The sequence below is a fragment of the Triturus cristatus genome, chromosome 2_2, assembly GCF_964204655.1.
Source record: "Triturus cristatus chromosome 2_2, aTriCri1.1, whole genome shotgun sequence".
In the NCBI taxonomy this organism is placed as follows: Eukaryota; Metazoa; Chordata; class Amphibia; order Caudata; family Salamandridae; genus Triturus; species Triturus cristatus.
In genome coordinates this window covers 392,856,306-392,877,855 of record NC_140582.1, presented here as the reverse complement: position 1 = coordinate 392,877,855, position 21,550 = coordinate 392,856,306, and positions in this window count along the sequence as shown.

The window sequence follows — 21,550 nt, the reverse complement described above, 5'->3', positions numbered from 1 at the left end:
ACGCGCGCACTACGGAGTGACGTAGAGGCGCGTAGCGGCCGTTCGGACGCTACTGCGCATGCGCGAGGCATAGCGCGCGAACGAGAGACGCGATCGGAGCGTGTTGCCCGGCGCTCTCTCGATAGGTGTTCTTGCAGTTGCAATAAAGGTTCCACCAGCACATAGAACGTCTCCTGTGAGTCTGTGGGGGTGAGCAACACATACCAGGCACCCAGCAACATTACATTAACCTTTCTCTAAATAAATTTAAAGGTGAACTATCGTCACTTAATGGTTAGAAATACAGTAAATGAAAGAATGTGTTTGCTTGAATAAAAGTTAATTAATGTATAGTTATAAATGTATTTAATAAAACTTTATCATTGATTTATTTTTTTCCACTGTTCCACATTTAAACTAAATATTATAAACCAATTTACTATTATATTTGACTTTAAAATATATGTTCTAATTTGTTTTTAAATTCAATAAACCTTTAAACTTTTCCATGTAATTTACTATATGGAGAGCTGTACCCAGAGGTGGAGACTTCCACCCACATGCAAAAAGTTACATACAATAACTGTCCACTTGTAAATGATACTCAAACCCATGAATTCTAATGGAGGGGATATGTAAGTCTAAACTTTTGAGTACCTTTACACTCATAAATGGTGAACTTTCAAAAGTAGTAAAATGACTGCGCTACATGAAAAGGAGAGTGGAAGAAAGCGCCCTATTTGCTAAAATGAGACACTCTCGTCCCCTCTCCCTAGCGCTGGTGCTTATATCAGCTGTCGTGCGCCACAGAGACACCTTTGTGCCAAGGTGCAAAATACAATGCACAGACTCACGTTAACCATTTTCCCACTTTGTATGGGTGCTGTAGAGTACAGCACACATGCAAAGTCGGAAAAGGAAGGAGAAATTAAAGCATTTCTCCTTCCTTGTTCCTACTTGAAAAGGAAGCAGTTTTCTCCCACTACACCCAATATACTTTATTTAGTAAATTGGGTGTTGCATGAGAAACGTTGGGTGGTTGCATGGGAACGCCCATGCACCACTCTAGGTACGTCCCCATGGCACAAAGTAATGCAAAGCAGTGCTATGTGCTTCTTTGCACTACTTTTCTTTTATTTACCTCGTTAAACTTGAAATTGGGAAACAATATTTTGCACCGAATTTCCCTCACTTTTGGGACACAAACACACACAAAATCTTAGTAAATCTCCCCCAAGATGTTATATGTTCAAATATCAAAAAAATAAAGCACCTCTGCACAATTAGAGTTCCCTCTTCTGATGTCTACTTCATACTAATGTGTACCCCATGGTTGACAAGACTCCCTTTGGAGCTTGTAAAAAGCGGTATGCCTCCAGCTACTTTTCTGAACTCTACCCTTGCCATCTTGGAAGTGGTGCTGATATTGTGTAAATAATAGTAGCTGGCAAGTTGTACCTTACCAAGTATGACACTTTCTGGCAACTTTAACTTTTTAACTAGCATGTTACATTGCATTCAGGTGTTGGCTTGCATGTGTCCTGTGGAGGATAATTAATTGTGAGCAATAGCTCTTGTGAACCAAACACTCTGGCAATCAGTAGCAGAAAACACTACTGAAAGGTCAAGTGTGTCTCTATTTCCCTTAAAGGTTCCTAACATAAAAAACAAAGACATCATATGGTAAAGGTCAGTAATATGCAATTCCATTGTGTCATTATAATGAAGCTGTTTGATTTTGGACAAAACCCTCTCCATATGTTTGTGTTCATGGGTGGGCGAGCATGAGCAGATGCACGCAAGTGTGAGACAGTAAAACAATTGAGGACCATATACATTAAAGTGTTGCGTTGCTTTTGTACCATGTAACAGGCTGCATGAGTGACATAACTCTTAAGTGTGATTTATCAAGCCATGCAAGTTCACCTTGTGTGGCCTGAGTGGCTGGCTTGAAAAATCCAGAGAAATGTGCAATAAGCTGCTTTGCATTACTCTGCCCCAGGTAGGTCTTCCATGGGTGGTAAGAGGGTGTTCCCACACAGCACCCATGAATTTTGACACATTACCAGATTTACCATAAGTTGTGGACCATGGAATATGCCAAAACTGCTCTTCCTCTCCAGTAGAGGAGTAATGAGGAGAAATATGTTTATTTCTCCTCATTTTTTCCTATTTGAGCAGCACAAATAGAAAGAGGAAAATGCCTCAGAGGATTGCTTTTGTGCAGAAAGGTGCCTCTTTCTGCTCAAAACAATACTGCTTACAATGCAGGCACCTTCGCATCACAATGCAAGAGTGCCTGCGTTGTCCCTAGGCAGCACATTGGGCACCAGCTGTGGAAAAAGGCAGAAATGTGTCGTATTATGTTAAACACTGTGCATTCCTGCTCATCCTTGTCACATAGCACAGCATTCCAAGGTGACTTGCTGCACGCATTTTTCGTAAATAGGCCCCTAAGGATGTTATAGTAACAAGAATAATAGAGTTTACCTATGACTTCTTTCCCTCTTCAAGTAAACAAATTTCGTATTTGGTTGTACTATGGAACCACGAATTTCTGCTTGACTACGAGTGCTGTTTTTCTCTTTCCCCTTTTTTAATGTTATTGCTTCAAAAACAAAATTCTCAGGCAACACCAGGCCTATTGGCTTTGGCAGTGCTTGTTGGAATTTGGAAGAAAGGTGAAATCAAGAGCACAGACTCCTTTACACAACGCCTCTGCTATTGCTATGTAGTTATGTACATAAGTTTTTATAGCTATGCAAGCAAAAATGCAAAGATTCGGAAAATTATTCAGAAATGCACTTTCAGGCTTTTACTGAAATTCCAATCCATCTCTGCCTTGGTTGCATGTAATATTCTGATGCTCTTCACTCGTATGAACCCACAAAAATAGCAAATATGTGTATTAACGATAGATTTCCATTTGTTTGCGTCTGTGTAAGAGGCAAGACAAGTTAGTACAGAGCCTTGAATGTCGAATCACTTAGAATGGGTTGCATTCGAATCCATTTGAAACAAATTGCTTGGATGTGAAGCTTTCAGCTTCTTCTCTTGCTTTTTTACCACAAGCAAAAATCATTAAAGTACCCGAAGATGTTGCAGTTTAATAATGACATTGTTGAAATAAGCAGGAAAGGATGGCTTGCATTGTGTGAATCACCTTGGTGAGAAGAATAACAGGAGATGCGGTAAAGAATGCTATTGCTGCTGCATAGTGACAGACACAATATATGGAATATGTTAAGAAAATACCTCGCGGAGAAGGTAAACAGAAGCCCAAGAAGTTCACAGGTGGACAGTCGGGTCATTCCATTCTCCTCTCTGTCCTCAGCTCGGTCTTGGTGATCACATTTGTGGTAATGTTTTTTTGTAGAAGCGGTGACTCATCAAGGTTCCATGCTCAATGCCAATGGTATGATGCGAATAGGCGCTTTCATGTTTCTCTATTGTTCTGTATCTCTAGTCACAACGTTACATATGGTTCAGGAGGCTTCGACTTCAAGGATAGTTCTATATTAGATCTCTTCTCTTTCCAGAGGTTTTTAAAAGAGGCAAATTCATAAATATTTTATAGCATAGCGCATCAACAACATTTTATGATCGATGTTTTCATGGTTTCTGAGATTCGCTCTGTTGAACTAGTACCCACAGGTGTCTTTGGAAAAGGCTTGTTGTGTCCTCTATTAAGCATGCTCCCTCCAGTCTTATTCTGTCTTTTGATGATCTGAGCTTTGGCATCTAAAGGTGTTCAAGGTCTCAGAACCTACTACATCCTGGGCTCGACCTTTTGAGACACCCCATGTGCTGGTCAACCAACAATGAACATCTTCCTCCCAGAATTGACGTGCAGGCAAATGAGATCGTCCTCACTTATTTGGGTTCTATATCTGGGCTTCAATGCCAATGATGCTGCCCAGGTAATACTCTGCCTCTGACCTTCCAGTAAGCCACAGTGCCAGCATACCATCCATATAATATATAGACTATACAAGCCTTCATGCAAATGGGGAATGATATGTACCCTCAGCTCCCATATCCATCATCAAGCAGGAGAAATAGGTTCATAACAAAAATCAAACCCCTCCATATGCCAGGACAACTGAAGTCAACTAAGTTGGGAAAACAGTAGTATATGTAGATATCTAACTGTGAGAACTGGGGGTCTCTAGTTGGCAGGGGTAGGTACATTTGACCAAATAGGGATTCTTGCTTCTAGTCAGGGTAAGGGGTTACACTCCTAAAATAACCCCTGCTCACCCCCTTGGGAGCTTGGCACGAGCAGACAGGCTTATCTCAGAGGCAGTGTGTAAAGCATTTGTGAACACATACAGTAATCAAGTGACAACACAACAAATGGTCACCACACAGGTCTTGGAACCGTCTGGTGTCCACTTGCTCATACAGGGTTTTTTGGGTGGTGGTTAATGGAAGTCAGCCCAATGTGGCTGCACAAGAAGATATAGGTTCCCTCATCCCTCCAGCCCTCTGGGTCACCCACTATCATAAGGTCTACGCACTGGATAAAGATCTCCTCTCTAACCAGGGTGATGCTGATAACTTGTACCCACTTGAGATCAGGTTTGAGTATGAGGAGGTATACTATGCAATCAATGGGTAGTCCTTCCAATGAAGCACCCAGGCCAGATGGTAAACCTATGGACCCATACAAGGCTGAACCTCACCTTTGGTTCTTAATGCCGCGACCCAGCTAGGCCTACCGTTTACTTGGAAATCAGTTACTATAGTCCCTCTGTTCAAGAAGGACCCTACCTGCTATAGACCAATTTCCCTGTTAAGTTCAGTGGTAAAGGTGGTTGGGCGTATCGTCCTTCAGTGAGTGGAAGCTTGGGCCTAGTCCAATGATATTATCTGCCCTGTCCTATATGGATTTAGGGAAGGATGGGCACTGTGGAAAAATGCCGGAACCTCAACCTTATGATAGGGAAATATGTTGTGGCAAAGCAGGGATCCTTATTCCTTGCATTCACGGACCTCAGTAGCGCCTTTGATCAGGTCAGCTTTGGGATATTCTTGGGATAATCAGACTGTCAACCCAACTTATTAATTTTCTTAGAGCTCTACACGCGGATGCAAATGCCCGCATCAGATATGGCACTAAGGGGGAGACCACTGACTCTTTTAGCCTACTGTGAGGGGTTGGGCAGAGCTGCGTAATGGCACTAATATTGTTTTTACTATATATTAATAGCCTGAATTCATGCTTGAGTGAAAATGGAGCTCAATCAATCAGGTGTTTGTTGAGCGTGACTACTCACCCGTAAGGGTCTCAAGACGCTGGGGAGCTGATTTGCCCAGGGTAAATTCTGTCAGCGTGCATTCCCTGTTATATGCCGACGACGCCGTATAGATGGCCAGAACGGCTAACGGTTAAAACTCCTGGTGGGCCGGTTTGTGAAGTTCATGGATGATCTGGACCTAGATACCAACATCTCAAAGACACATTATATATTCTGTGGGAGGAAGACAGCTAAAACTAGACCCATTGACATTAAAGGGCAAAAAATTACTAGGGTGTCCACCTTCCCCTATCTTGGGATGTCATTCGACCATCAGAATAATTGGCTTTCTTCATTTCCAGTCGCTTTTCCAAATTCACACAAGCCTGTTGATCCTTGTTTAGATTTTCATTGTCAGTGGGTATGACTTATGGTGCTGCGATTTGGGGGTACCGCAGGTGTAGGGGGATCCAGCTGGAAGAGGACCAATTCAGTAGCAAACTTTTGGGGTTGGGTCCAAACAGTTGCTCAATTGTCACCCATCAGGAATTGGGTCTGAACTATGTGGAGGATCCGGTTAAACTGGCTTCATTGCTACTCTGGATTTCTGTTTGGGTCAAAGAGAGTTTGTGATTTAACAGGAGTGTGATTGGGGACTGTATGGAATTCGAGTATGGACAAAAGTGACAGTGGATAAACTACATAAAATCGGTTGCCCGTTCCCTTGATTGTATGGACATCTTAGATAGGCCACACCTCCTTAAAAACGGTGATTGTGATCTTCTTAAAGAACGATTTTTAAATAAGGTTAAAGAAGATAGGGAAGCTTGGGCATTGCAGAAAAATTCCAATCAGACCCTTTCTACAGTTGAAATCTGTTATCGGTCCTGAAATTTATCTTACAGTAGTTAAGCATCCTAGGGATCGATCTTTGCTTACTAAATTTAGTTTGGGGACTATCCGTACAATGATTTCCTTCCCTCCAGGTCAGTTTGACCCACTTGCCCTTTTAATTTGCCCTTGTGATGACTGTTCTCCCCAGACGCTTTTACACCTGTGAATTTCTGCGCAGAAGGTACCTACTACCACTTTCAAAAGTGAGAGGTTTTACTCAATTTCGATCTGACTTTTTATACTTACAGTTATTACCGGATCAGGCGGTGATGTCGACAGTTATTGGTTACCTAAATGGTATATGCTAGGTTGGGCCGCTGATTTTTTAAGGTTCATATATGCTCATGAATTGTCCTCTCTAAATGAAATGTATTGGTTTGTGTTTAAAAATGGTTTATAATGTTTTTCTGTCTTTTTTAAAGTTTTTATCTTTTATGATTATAATGTATAATCAAATAAAGATTAATTTTGATACAGAGATCTGGGCCTAGAACCATTGATATTTTGCTCACCATGCTATTCCAGTTTAGACCCAGCCATAGGCAAATCAGTCTTGGCCCTGAAGAACAGTCCAGCCAGGCCAGGTCCTCTTCTGACTAGAAACAAACACCTTAGGATCGGTTTCAGGGTATCACCCTTTATCAGCTAGTATAACTTGACTCCGGTGGCATGGTGAGCACGGGACTCACATCTGGGCATAGAGTAGATTAGAGTGGCATAGATAGAAGTTGTGCAGATTGGATTGGAGTGGCCTAGACTCGAGTAGTGTGGAGTGCAGTGGCAGAGAGGGCAATGGTGTAGAGTAGAGTGGTGTAGTGTGTAGGGGCCTAGAGTTGAGTTTTACAGAGTAGAGAGATATGGAGTGAAGAGTACAGTGGTTTTGAGTGGAGTAGTGCAGAGTGGCGTACAGTGTAGTGGCACAGAGTGCAATGACACAGAGTATTGTAAAGCAGAGTGGTGCAGAGTAAAGTGCAGCGGCATGCAGTGGCATAGAGTAGAGTGCACTAGTGTAGAGTGCAATGGCATAGAGTGTTGCAGGGTATAGTGAGGTAGAGTGCAGCACCTTAAAATTCAGTAGACAGAGTACAATGAAGCTTCACAGAATGCAGTGGCATAGGTTAGAGTGGTCCATAGTAGAGTGCCGTGATGCAAAGTGCAATGGTGCAGACTTGAGTGGTGCAGAGTACAGTCTCATAAATTGCACTGGTGCAGAGTACAGTGGGTTAAAGTTAAGTGGTGTAGGGTACAGTGGCAGAGAATGTAGTGGCATAGAGTGGTGCAGAATGAAGTGGCCTAGAGTGGAGTGATGCAGAGTGCAGTGGCATAGAGTGCAGTGATGGAGAGTAGAGTGCCATAGAGTGCATTGACATGGAGTACAATAGAGCAGAGTGGAGTCACGTTGAGCTTAGTGGAGGTGTTATTATGGAAATGGATACATTTCTTGATGAAAATGATATCCCATCCGTTTTAATAGAGTCTCCCATTGAGACCTCTACATCAACCTCGACTTGCAAATATGCAGTTAAACAGACCAAGGACTGAGATTGCTGATTGATAGGTCATTGGTGGGAGGGTACGTAGATGGCAGGCTAATGCTCAGGCAGGAAACTCTTGATCAATCCCACAGATAAGCGCAGCAACATTACAAAGGGTCAAGGAGATTGCCCCGATAAAGCACAGATGGCTGAAGGGGGTACGTGTGTTCCCAAAAACACCATAAAAGTCATATTCCACATGAGTTAGGAACACATAGCCAATCAGGACCTAGCACATGTAGTGATCATGTGCTCCCCATGCCAGACATCTGGATACCTTCACCACTGGCCACATTGTGTCCATGCGAGGTAGAGACCCACCTCTTGTAACCATTAGACAATTAATGTATAACTCCAAAGGCAGCAACCATCATTCCTTACCATACATGGTACACTGGAAACGTTTCCAACCTAGTAAGTGTTGCATTTGAGAAGGATACCTACAGATTCTAAATTGAAATAGTCCTCAGACCCTGTGCCTGAAACTGTTCTCCCGGTCGTAATGTTTAATTAAACAAACTGTTCCTGTTTTTCCAAACGCCTCTTGTCTTCTGTATTTTAAGGGATTTCAAACTCAAGCAACAGGGGATAGTGCAGAGTAGAGTACTGTAGAGTGAAGTGGTATAGAGAACAGTGGCGTAGAGTATAGTTCTATAGAGTGTATTGGCATAGAGTGCAGTGGTTTAGAGTAAAGTGGAGTGACATTGAGTGTAGTGTCACAGAGTGGAGTAAAGTGGCATAAAGTGCAGTGCTGTAGAGCAGGTTATTTCAGATTGAAGTGTAATAGAGTGGAGTTGTGCAGGGCAGAGTGCAGTGGGGTAGAGCAGTATGGTGTAGAGTGTAATGGTATAGAGGAAAGTGGTGTAGAGTGCATTGGCATGGAGTCTATTGGCTAAAGTGCAATGTTATAGAGCATTGTAGAGTACGGCAACATAGAGTGGGCTTGTAGAGAGAAAACTGGAGTTGCCTAGAATGGAGTGGTGTAGAGTGCAGTGGCATAGTGAAGAGTGGCATAGTGTGCACTGGCATAGAGTAGAGTGGTAAAGAGGAGAGAGGCATAAAGTGAAGTGGGGGGTTTGCAGAAAGGAGCAGTCATGGAAGAATACAACGGGAGCTGGTGTGAAAAGGATTTACTCCGTGGGAGGGACAAAGTCATGTTGGACAGCCGGAAACATATAAAGCATATAAAGCCAGAACACAGATGGCCAGAAAATGTGAGTAATAAACCACAAAGCCAATGGTAATCAACGGGCAGATTGCATTCCCAGGGAAGCTTTCTGAATGCCACCAATATGTCTTTTGCAAACCATACAGCTGCGCTGTCTGGTAGGCTTTGACCTAAAAAAGGCACTTACTGCTGTTGCAGTTGAAAACAATGCAGTCATCCCAGCAGCTTTAATTCAGCATCACAAGTATATTTGTAGTCAAGTACTATAATTACCTCATTTGGTCAAGAATTGTCAGTCACAGAATCATAAACAGGAGAAGGGTGAACCACAAAGTCCGCTAGTAAAGCACTTAAAGTTTAAATCTACTGACACTGTGTAAAATAGCAAGAGTAAGTGATTCCATGAATAAAAGATGAGAAACAGTCCCCAAAGGAAAGGAAACAAGGGAAAGTAAAGGAGCTTTCCAAGCAGTGCCTCAGTAGACATCCTTTGTGGGCACAACCTATTTTTTTGACTGCCAATAGAAGGGTTCATTTTAATGATCCGTACCATGATTATAAATGTAATCATCACCCTGCCTAGTGTATTATTAATATTATTATTTATTAATATTGTTGTTGTTATTACAGTTATTGCTATTATTATTTGGTATTGTTAGCATAATTGTTATTGCTATTAGAGTCATCAGTACCATTGTTATAAATATGTTTGCATTCTACCAGGTGAGTGAAGTGTAGGAGCTTAGGTGATTTGCTAATTACTGCAATACTAGCAGCTGAAGCATCACAGTGAAGGGAACAACCATCTCCTGCTTTAACTGTTGCCTGCTGCTGCTTGCACAGTATTTGTCTTATAAATGAAAGGATTGTAACAGTACATGAACTCATCATTACAGGGAAAATACTTTGCTGGTGTAAAACCAAGTTGCTTACAGCTGTTGTGAGGTGGTGGGCACTCAGGACAGGTCAGACTTTGCGCTCCAGATGCAAACTACATTTTTCATATTTCTGTTTCTCACATAAATATTCTTCAAAATTCACTTTAGGATATTTCATAATTTATGCTGTGTTGTTTTCCTGTAACACACTGTCAGACAGGCGTTGTACCAGCATGCTGGAATAAGGGCCACTGAACTCTTCGGAAAGGAGAAAGTAGAAAGTCTCTTGTGACCAGTATCTAAGAGATCAAGGGATCATTTAGAGATTGTCAGGAAGGAGTGTTGCCAAAAATTGATGGTAGACCCATCCCACCAATTTTGCAGGCCCGTCTGCCACAGAAAGTTGTATGACATTCCGTAACATGCCTTTACCATTGCGGGGGCTTACATTATGGCTAGCTCAGGTAACTATAACTGCTGAATTTCTAGGGTTTTGTACGAATGAAATCTGAGCCTAACTATAACATCTCTATAATCTTTGTTTTTTTCAGTGAATTTCTATCCATTTTAATTCTATTTCCTGGCTATAACGTCCCTGTAACCTTTGGTTTTTTAAGTGAATTTCGATATTTTTTTAACAAGTAGTCATGTTTCCAGAATGGTAAAGAAAGGTGGCGGGACTTTGACCAGCTTACATCAGTCCCGCTGTGTGGGAACTACTGGAGGTAACAGCAGGGGTTCTTGGCCCTCAAGGACCCTCAGCATCCAAGAGAACATCACCCCCCAACTAGTAGTGTGGCAGGAGGTGCATTGTCAGAGTTGTGAAGAAAGGGGGCAGGGCCTCCGATCAGTACTCAGCAATCCTGTTGTGGAGGACCTACTAGAGGTAGCAGGAGGGGTTCTTGGCCCCCAAGGACCATGAGCAACCAAGGGAACTTCATCCACCAACCAGTAGGGCCCCACGAGGCATGTTATTTAGAGTGGTTGAGAAATCGGGCCCAGCTTCCAAGGACCTGTCAGCAATCCCACTGTGTGGGAAATACTGAAGGTGACAGGAGGTATTTCCCGACTCCCAAGGACCCTCAGCATGCAAGTGGACTTCCTCCCCCAACTAGTAGTGTACCAGGAGGCAGGTTTGTAGAGTGGTGGAGAAAGGGGGGGGGGGTTCCAATGACCTCTCAGCAATCCTGCTGTTTGGGACTTACTGGTGATAACAGGAGGGATTGTTGGCCCCCAGGTACCCTCAGGAGCCAAATGGATTTCATCTCCCAACCAGTGGTATGCCAGAAGGTGCGTTTGCAGAGTGGTGGTGAAATGGGATGGGGCCTCAGATGATCTCTCAGCAATCCCACTATGTGGGATTTACTGTAGGTAACAGGCAGGGTTGTTGGACCGCAACAGAGACAATGTCAAAGGAAGCTCACAGGTCCAGGATGATGACGGCTGCTGTTTCGCCACATTCCTGGAGGGCCTTGAAGTCTTTGGTGGCTGTGATCACAGTTGCCTCAGTGCTGTGGTTTTCTTGGAATCTGGATTGAGAGGGGTACAGGAGATTGTTGTGTTCCTGGTGTTCGGTGAGTTGCTTATTGATAGCTTTCTCGAGAGGCTTTGCTGGAAAAGGGAGCAGGGAGAGTGGCAGGTAATTCTTCGGGTCTGCTGGGTCGGCAGATGGTTTCTTAGGAATGCGGCCTCACTTCAGCATGTTCCCAGTCTTCATGGAATGAGGTGATGGAGGTGTTTAGGACTTTCTTCAGTTCTTCACTAATCGTTTTTCTCCCGAGGTTGAAGATGTGGTAGGGACACGGGTTTGTGGGTAATCTTGAGTGCACGGAGTACTCAATAATAATAATAATAATGATAATAATAATAATAATGGATAGCTTGTAAAGCGCACGGCTACATCCAACGGAGGTGTCCCGGTGCTAGTAGTGCTAGTTCACCTGGGCATGGGGAACCGGTGGTGGAGAGTTAAGGGAGAGCAAAGAGCCATGTTTTTAATGCTTTCCTGAACACTTGTTCGGAGTTGATCTTCCTTAGATGTTCCGGCATAGTGTTCCTCAGAGTGGCAGTTTTAACCGTAAAGGAACGGCCTCCGGTCCTGACCTTTGCAAATCGTGGAGTGACCAGAAGATTCTGGTCATTTGATCTGAGTGCTCTCTTGTTGCTGTATTTTCGGAGTCTTTGCCTCAGATAATGCGAACCAGTGTTGTTCATAGCTCTATGTGCCAAATTGACAGCTTTGTACTCAACTCTTCTTTTCACTGGTAACCAGTGAAGGCTGAGCAGATGGGGGGTTATGTGGTGACGCATTGGCACATTCCGCACAAGCCTAGCTGCTGCGTTCTGAATAATCTGCAGCCTTCTGAGTAGATATTCAGGGAGTCCTAAGTAAAGGCTGTTCGCATAGTCTAGTTGGGACGTGACCAATGCGTGCACCACAGTCTTCCTACAGTCCATAGAAAGATAGTGAAGAAAGCTCCGGAGAGCCTTCAACTTCCAAAAACACTGCCCTGAAACATGGGCAATTTGCACTTTGCCTGACAATTGTGTATCAAACTTAAAGCCCAAATTTCTGGCAGAGGTAGCTGGGAGCGGAGGCGGATTTAGCTCAACCGGCCACCAGAGCTCTGGCAGTGGGGTAATGGGTTGATTAAAAAACAGGACTTCTGTTTTATCAGTGTTTAATTTCAAGCAGTTCTCTGTCATCCAAGATGAGATGTTCAAAAGACACTGCTTAAAATTAACAAAGGCCGTCTCACTGTGATCTTTAAAGGCGAACACTAGTTGTGTGTCATCCACACATGAGATGACCTTCACCCCGTGTTTCTCAATTATTGCAGCCAAAGGGGTAAGATACACATTGAAAAGCGTAGGGCTTAAGGCCGAGCCCTGTGGCACCCCACACTTGAGGGGGCTAGAGGTGGAGGTATGAGGATGGAGGACCACTTGCTGTGTGCGCCCTTCCCCGTGATGGAGATTGTGGCTTGAGCTGTGAAAGGGACACACCGGGTGAGCAGTTGTTTGGTGTTTGTGTTTATGAGTGTGAGCAGGCTGATGCTGTTGGCGGTGGGGGTTTGGGTTTGAGGTTTTTGTAGATGACTGAGATCTTGTCGTGGAAGTAGTCCGCCAGGTTGTCACAAGGTTCTTGGGAGGGGGTGATGTAATTCTTTGTAGCTCTGGGTTTGGAGAACTCATTCACAATGGCAAAGAGCTCCTTTCTGTAGTTTATGCTGAATTCCATGCAATCTGCTAAGGAGTTCTTCTTTGTTTCTTTCAGGAGGTGGTGGTACTGGTTGAGTGCTGTCTCAAAGGTGGTATGGTCTTCTATCTCTTTGCTGATACGTCACTTCCTTTCTAGTTGCCGGCAGTTGCATTTGGTGGATTCCAGCTCCACAGTGAACCAGCTGGCTCTTCTGGCAGGTGCTTTGGTTTTGGCTGGCTTGGCAGGGGCAATTATGTCAGTGAATTCTGTAATTGACTGGGAGAAGTTCTTTTCAGCCTATTCTAGGTTGGATTTTGTGTCTGGGAAGTGGGAGTTGGGAGCTGGAGTGATTGATTCAGGTGAGCTGTGAGACATGACTGTACTTGACTCTGTCAGGGGACATAAAGATCGAGACAAGCATGTGTCCTGCGATGTGGGTAGGGTTAGTGACAAATTGCTTGAGGTCGGTGTGGCTCATGCTTTCCAGGAGGTCGGATGTATTGGTGTTGCGGGGTCTTCGATGCGAAAATTGAGATCCCCTAGAAATATGTAGTACTTGGAGTAGATGGGGATTGGGGTGATGAGGTCAGGTACTGTGTTGCCGAAGCTGAGGCGTGGTCGTGGGGGTCTGTAGTTGAGGGTGCCTCTGATGGTGCTTTTTACATCTGGGTGAAGTTGGAAATTGAGATGCTCCATATTCGGGTTGAAGTCAACTGAGGAGGTCATGCTGTAGATGGTGACCTTGTAGATGATGGCAATCCCACCCCGTGTTTGTTCATGCAGACCCAGCGTGTTATCTTGTAGCCTTTTTGGGTGGTGATGGCGATGACTGGATTGGAGGCAGAGTTCAGATAGGATTTTTTGAGGAAGATGACGTCTGGAGTGAGGGATTAGATTGTGTCTCAGATCTCTGTGGTGTGTTTGCCGAGTGATCGTACATTGAGTAGAATGCCCTGGAGTTGTGCTGTGGTGATCTTCGCCGGATAATGGATGCAGACCTGTTTGCCGTGTCTCAGGTGTTATTGGTTTCTTCGGTGCTGCAGGTGAATTGGGAGTGCTGGCAAAGGAATGGTCCTCTGGTGGTGTGTGGAGATGAGTGGAAGCAGTTGTTGTTGATGCACCAGGGATCTAGGGCTCGGATGTCTACAATGATGTACCTTTTGTGGGATTGAAGAACCAGGGTACCTGGCTCTGGGCGTGGTCCAGGCATGGACAAGCACAGACTGGCTTGCCTTTGACTTGCCGGTGGAAGTGTCACGCTTTGACCTCCATTAAGTAGGTTGTAGGAGGGTTGCTATGAGCTGGTGGGATGGGCCAGCTGGGTGCAGGAGGGAACAGAGGGAAGCCAGTGGTAGTCAAAACATGCAAAGCCCTCAAAACAAGACAAAGAAGGGCACAGCAATCAAGGTATGAAAAAAACAATTAGGAGAAGGGAACCAAAGCAAAGTATGGCTGGGGACCTGCTAATGGGGTTTTGCTGCAACCTTCATTAAGTAGCTCCAGGGAGGTGGGAGGGTCGCAAATTGGAATAGTGACAAGATCATCAACACAACTGCATGTACCTAAGGACTAAGATACATGTATATTATTACTTGCAAAGTCAAGATCTGGATCACCTAACATAAGAGCTGCATCCAATGCAGAAAATTTATGACAAAACTAAAATTCCACTATTCGGAAGTGAATCTCTCCATCATAGTATATGGGGGTGAATTCATGCACTGCATGTCCAACTATATGTGTATTCGATATCTTGACTTTTATTTTTTCCCCTAGCATCACACTAATCTAGCGAATATGAGGAGGCATACGCCTGTCCTTGACTATGCAAGGTACAGGGCATATCCTACCACCTGGAAGTGCACATCAAGCATGCCCTGATAGTGGACTGAGAGCAACAGTGCCAGTCCTTGGTTTAGTACATAAAGCAGTGATGGCAACATAATATGTTTTGTGATATCGTAAAGTGGGAAAATCTTTTTATCTTTGTCAGAGAGAGTGTGGCTGACTAGATCCTTTTGTGTAAAGACCCACTTTTATGTGGAACCATTACATTTGCTCTGACATCCTGTTTGTATAGTGAGTGCCTTTTCATGACTAGTGTGTGCACACGTTTGGTAGTAGCGGTCTGTGTGTGTATACGTCAGAGCACTGAAGCCATTGGAATTCGTGTTGGATGCCACTTGGTCATCATGGTTCAAGGTGGAGAATGAGGACAGTTCCCCCACATAATGGAAGTATATTGCCTGCCTTCAAGTAGCTGAGAGTGGAGATTCAGATACATGAGTCAGGAGGATGGAGAGCTACTTTTAGAAATTCCTTGAATGCTTTGTTAGCAACGAACCACTGATTAGTTCTTCCTGAGCACTGTCATTTGAATGATAATGGGCAAAAGGTCAGTCTGAAGTTTCTGCTGTTCTATTTGACAATGTTTCTAGGTCAGGTTTGTCCTTTTAGCTGTCTCCATTTACTACTTCAGAGATGTTGATGACAGTCAGGTGTAGAAACCTCCCACTACTTTGAGCCTGGGATTTGACAGCCAAAGTGCTACCTGCTGTGAGTAGTATCACTTTACACAAAGACTATGACTTGAGAGTAGCCTGAGAAGGACACTTGCAAGACCAAACCAGCTCTGAAGTATGTAACAGTGGATCCACATCACTTTTCAAGAAATTGCGAATAGAAGTGGAAACCAAAATGTTCCACTTTACTCCAATTCCATGTTCTTCATGACACAGGACGGGAGTGCTCCACAGGGTACTTGAAAGACCACTAAGTGACCAAGGCCGGTGTCTGACAACTATTCGCACAGTGGTAAGGGAATATCAACTGAGACCTGCACTTTCTGCTGAAGGAACTGAGGGTCTGCCTAGAGCCTCAAAGTGTGTATTCCTGCTGAGAGAGGGAAAGGTATTAAGAGCACCCAGAGAAATTGTACTGCCTGAGAGAGAGAAGCACGGAATGACCTGTACTACAAATGTTCACCAAGTCTCTCTCTACAGTTCCTGGCAAGAACTGCAAAATGCTACGTATCTCAGGATACTGGCCTAAGGCATGCTGCAGGTTGCACCTATTCTCCATGAGCATCGGCCGTGGTTGGTATTCTACAAGCTTCCTGCAGTGTGCCACGGCCTGAGGTGGGCTGCATATTCTTTGCTATGCTTATCTGCCTTGGCCACAACTTCAACGGCGTGCCTTGTTTATTTGCCTGGGGTGGGTTTCATCTTCCTTGCTTTCTTTGTTGGTCAGGTCAGAGATGCAACTGCCAGACTGTGTGCCAGCCAGGGGTGGGCTGCAACTGCCTCTTTGTGTGCAGCAGTGAGGGTCAGGCTACAGCTGATTTGGTGTGCTTCTGCAATAGTCAGGACAAAAAAGGTGGTACACATTTGGGATAAATTAACAGAAAGGCGCTGATACTTCAATGAAATAATTAATTTCCACTGGGATCTAGATGACATCAATCATCAATTGCTTTGTCAATTAATTACATGAGTATGTCTGCTTATATTAATGGCTACATCTATCCTCACACTATCCTCAACATGGAGGCCCTCATTATGATGTTGGTTGGAGTTGCCTCCGGCTGACAACGTTTCCATGAGGGAAGCGCCCAACCATATTTTGGCGGTTCTAAACACCTAATTACTATGCGACCGCACATAGTACAGCTGGAAACTTCCATTTCTCTGTGGGAGCATGTGCGGCAGGCAGACACCGCCTGCAGCACAAGCTCCCATTAAGAAGTGAAAGTTTGTGAACATCCCTGGACCTTGTAGCAGGCACCTCATGGTGGCTCTGCTAGGGGCCTCCAATGTTGCTTTCTGACAGCCTTTCCTCATCGGAAAGGCCACCACGGAATGGCTTCCTCCGGGGGTTCATTAAAGACGATGCACTAGTTCCAGACTCGAGAATCCGACACGGATCTCGGAGAAATTAAACTTTGCATCAATGCCTATTAAGAGCTAGACTGTGAGCTCTATTACGATATACCCTTGGTAGAAAGTCTCCCAGGCACAGAAGGCCAGAATAATATGGGCCCCATTTTGACCTCTTGATACCACATTAATTGCCAGATTTAGATACCTACAGTTGAGGTTACTTCTCACCATAATCACAGGCTGTTTTCTGTGCTCAGTCCTGATGAAGAACCGGGGTGGTGTTTTTGAATTATAAACATAAAGGGTTGAAACTTCGACGATAACTATTGATGTTCCTGATTCCTGTCAAGCCATTTTTTTTCCAAGTTAATAAGGACATCTGCTTGTGCAGTTACTTGTTTCTTTGGGACACCCTAAAAAGAATCATTTGTGTAACCTTTGTATTATTGTATGTGTTTATTCTGTTTTAGTCTTAATTTTTGCTCATTCCTGAAGTTTCATTTCCATTATTGTATTTGTTTCTTAACAGTCCTGTGTGTTTCTGTGACATGTTATTATTTGCATCACTTCACGATATATGATTGATAATATACTGTTTTCACAAACTCTCTCTCTTGTGTGTCTTAAAGTATTATTTTGTTCATATTGAAGAATGTTTAGGATTAATTAATGTTTTGGTAAAAGAAATATAACCTCACCTACAGAACCAATTGTTGTTGCATACTACTAGATTTCCCAGGTTCTGAGGGATACTGGGGTCGCCCCAATACACTTAATGATCATAATCCCGATGGGGGAATCACCGTCCTTAAGGGATTATGGTGAGTTTCCAATTGACAACCCGTTGGAAAGCATTGATCGGTCCCTCCGACTGCTGTCTCCAACTGTACACATTGTAATGCGTCGGACCGCAGCAGTAGAAGCCGGTTGGACCGCAACCGATGATCTGTCAGTTGCGGTCCAAACTGCATCGTGATTAGGCCCAGAATGTTTGCATGTTGTGACGCACGCTACTCCATGTTTGGAGTTCATCTCTGGGCCCCATGGACCTCAATCTACATCTTCAATATAGGGCATACTGCTTCCAATATCCTGTCAACAATGCACTCCTAAAAGGAGCAGTAATGAATCAATGGAAACTGAATAGATTTGTGGCATCATCAAGGATATTAAGTGCTATACATATGCTACAATAACAATGCTGCAGTAATATAATCATTGTTTTATTTTATTTTTTATATTCGTACCCCAGGTTCTTTAATCCAAGTCCAAGTGTTGTCATTTTTGTCTTGCTATACTCATTAATGTTTGTACTTTTCACTAAATAGGTTTGGGAATTGCACTGATCAATTTCTTGACTTTCACATCATTTGTTTCTTTCTTAAACACTCTGATTGTATTTCTATAAGAAAAAGGTTTGTGCTTTTGAGCCAGCGCTAATGTCAATGAGCCAAGGTTTCCACTAAACCTGTATTCGCCAAATTAGCTGCTGATTTTATTTTATTTTATTAACAGTTTGATGTCATGCCAATAAGGCAATGCAAATGTTTCATGAACATAGAGAGCATAGAATTAAAAATACAACATGCTGCTTAAAAGAGGACTCCAATTATCAAATAAACATAAAAAGATTTACACTAAACAAGTGTTACATCCAAACACCACCCACTCCCCATCAAAAGATATTCTGAGATCCATGAAAATATATTTGCCTACTGTTTAACCTATTTTTTTTTTTAATTGATGAATTGGTTGTTCAAATTTCGGCCACAGCCCTTAATGTCTTGTGCAAATAAGGAAGGCTTTATTAGAGAATGGGGCTTGGCAAACCAGGGCTAATGACGGCTGTTGAGAAATGGAAATTAACAGGATGGGACAGAGGTTGTGGACTCTGCCTACCTTGAACCACCCAGTGGAAACTTGTCTGATGATGGGTGATACACCAAAACCGGTCTTTGCATGCTTGTTTATGGTCAAGGGAGGACATGGCCTGGCAGCTCAGGCTCGACTGTTACCATGAGGACCAGGGTCAAGGCTGATTTGCATATGGCTTGGTCCAAACTGGGGTGGCATAATGAGCAGAAGAATGATGGATTGGACCCAGATCTCTAGACTGGGATGAGTGCTTTAAAAGTTTCAGCACTCCATCCATCATCTTATTGGGCCTGATTCATAGAACTAACTTAAGACAAAATCCTAAACTTACTACCATTTTGGTATTCACAGAAGGCACTTACTCATTTTGGTATTCACAGAAGAACTTTAGGACACCTAAATGCCTTCTGTGAATACCGAAAGTCTTAAAGTTAGGATTTTTCTAAGGTTAGGAGTAGTAAAGTTAGGACTCCTAACTTTAGGACTCCTAAATGCCTTCTGTGAATTCCGAAAGTCTTAAAGTTAGGATTTTTCTCAGTTTAGGAGTAGCTAACTTTACTACTCCTAAACTGAGAAAAATCCTAACTTTAAGACTTTCGGTATTCACAGAAGGCATTTAGGAGTCCTAAAGTTAAGACTCCTAACTTCTGTGAATACCGAAATGCGTAAGTGCCTTCTGTGAATACCAAAATGAGTAAGTGCCTTCTGTGAATACCAAAATGTTAGTAAGTTTAGGATTTTGCCTTAAGTTAGTTCTATGAATTGGGCTCTTTGTGTTTGCTACAGCTACCGGGCTAGGCATATGATTTCTCTTTAAAACTGTATACACTGAATGCCAATCTCTGTAGGAGTGCATTCATTGCCTTCCCAGTTGGTAATTTAGGACACAGCAACACAAGTCCTTGTTGAGCTCCAGGCACCAAGTCTTGGTGGAGCCACTAAAACATTGTTTATGCTTTAATTGTTGCACAAGATGCACATGATCATGAGGAGGAGGCAATGCTGCAGCCAGGAATACTCAGAACAGTATGCTAAATGGTGTGAGCAGAGACACAAGAATGTCGGTGTTGTAACCTGTTCATCACCAAAGCATTTTGTTTCATAATCAAAATGGCTGACGACCTACCAAAAGCAGAGCCTGAGCAAACACTGCACCAGGTATTTGGCCAGTTGCTTCCACTGATGCCCAAGGCCTTGAGCTGAGTGACATTCAAGCTAAGAGAGAAGGATGAAGCTACCAGGCTGAGATATACAGTTGAAGGTAGGTGAGTGACATGGATTGCTGTAGCTAGAGTCAGTGCCTTGAATTGTGAGCTTTTTCTCCCGTGGTTAATGAAAAAATATTTGGTGAGTGTACTTAATAGAGACTAGATTTGTTTGTAATATAAAGATACAGAGGCATGATTTTATATCTGAGTGCTTCTAAAACACAATTGTTATTATTCTTCATTGGTTGCAGAACACACTCAGTGAAGCAGTCAGGGAAGGTTAATGCCTTAGAGGTATCACTCCATACATATTACGAGATAGCCTTAGTTAGGGATTAAGAGTGACACAATGCCCAGAGCATGACTTTCCTCAAGGTTATTACTCTAACTGTGGAAGACATTAACTCCATGTGAAAAAGAAAACTTCACTGAAATTGTGATACTCAAAAAAAGTTGATTTAGCAATGCTCTAAGAAAATAAAGATCTTTTTTGTCTGTGCTGAAACCGATACCAGGACAAATTCATTCTATAGCACCTAATAAGACAAAGGGGGCGGCTATTTTATATAAGATATAATATAAGTGTGTATTTTGATTTTGAGGAAAAATGGTAGGACTACGAGGGGGTGGTGTGGTGTATGGATCTGAATATTTTGACCTGATTTTCAAAGTACTGTGTAATATTTCTATATATTGTTACTAAATCTTTGTATAGTGTTCACACCTTTGCTGCGTGTAAATTATCAACATTAGGATGCGGTGTGTAACTGGCTAATGCTGGCCAATTTGCTAATTCACTACTGAGTGGACAGAGTCTAACATTTTGTGTTGTGTGAGAGGGCACCTTCAAGCCAATTTATGTGTTCTTGGTATGTGAGAGGAACTCCTATTTCTTCATATGGAGTGTACACATTTGGTATTTCATTCTCAGGGTTGGTGTGAAATAATTGTGTAACATTGTCTGCAGTCAAGAATGGAACCCAAGAATAGAACACCTCTGTCCTAAATGCTTTGTGTGCCTCAATCAAGAAAGTAACATCTCCACCCCTGATTGAGAGACCATGGTGTAATAGTTTCAGAGTGACTGCATGTCTACAGTTCTCTGCTACGTTTAATGCCCGGGGACCTTCATCTCCAGACAGGAGATAGGAATAAATTACAGAGTGGGTATACACGCTGGGAAGTAAATCCTTTGAAATTTCAATTTTGAACAGCCTACAGCCAATACATAGCTTTTACCTACTCAGCTGAGGAGGATGTTCCCTACCACCACACACGTCTCCAGTTTGGAGGTAATTAGGGGTCGCTAAGAAGGCACAATGGAATTACTCAGTTGATCCTTATAATAAGTACCTAACCAATGTTGGTGGCACCATGTCATGTAGTTTCCACCCTACGGTAGGAACTGCGTGTTTATGGACAGCATAACATTTGGGATCGTGCTACCATGGTTCTATGCACCCCCTCAGGATATGTTGTCCATTAGACCAGCTAGATCATAGTGCCACCATAAGTACCCTGAAACCTAGGTGGGTAACAAATGGTTCTCGCAACCACTGAACATGACAACCATGATCCCCAGAGATCATGGTCACAGATCTAAAAAACCCTCTGCTCAGTCACTTGTTCTATTTTACTCTTGGAAAAATATGCAAGAAATACACAGTGGGGGTTTTTTCAAACGTGATTCTTG